The sequence below is a fragment of the Elephantulus edwardii genome, unplaced genomic scaffold, assembly GCF_000299155.1.
Source record: "Elephantulus edwardii isolate Elephantulus edwardi_28Jun2011 unplaced genomic scaffold, EleEdw1.0 scaffold00391, whole genome shotgun sequence".
Lineage (NCBI taxonomy): Eukaryota > Metazoa > Chordata > Mammalia > Macroscelidea > Macroscelididae > Elephantulus > Elephantulus edwardii.
Window position 1 is genome coordinate 762,619 of NW_006400141.1, and position 758 is coordinate 763,376.

Consider the following 758-nt stretch of genomic DNA (forward strand, 5'->3'; position numbering starts at 1 on the left):
TTTTTATTACTAGGCAGACTCGAAGAAAACTCTAAACAAGATTGATTCCAGACTTGTGAGAAAGAGCTTTAAAAAACTCAAGGTACTCAACAGAATGAACATTTTTCATTTAGTAGGGGGCTAAAATTCATAGCTAGCCAAATTAATTTTTGTTTTTTTCAGATTTATTTGTAGTTGTTAAAAAGCGGGACAGAGATTCTTTTCACAAAATGTCATGTAGAACAAAAGGTACCTTCATCAAGCTCCTGGAATGCATAGTTATTAGGTATGTGTCTTTAGTGATCAGGTGAATCTCAGAAAATGCCCCTACACACTTTCCTGTATTACAGTACCTTATGTTTATATTTTAAAATTGCTCCAGGAAACTCACAGTCAGCAAGATTGTGCAGCCCAGAGGCATTCTGACAAATAACACAAACTTTGCCGAGGTGATTCATCAAGATTTTAGTGCCTGTAATTTTGTAACTATTAGCCAATCAAGTAATAATGTGATTAGATGTCATCAACTTAGTTCTGACCATAACGACCCTACCTACAAGAGAAAAAAATACCTTCTTGCCTTCAATAAACTTCATATTCTCTGCTCCGCTTAAACGCATTTTTGTAACTACTGTTAGTGAAGGTCTTCCTATTTTCCACAGATACTGTGCTTTACCAAGCATGATGACTGTTTCCAGGGACAGGCTCTTCCTAATAACATGTCCAAAATATCTGTGGCATGGATTTTATCTCTAAAAATCTCTGTTGTTCCTAGAAGT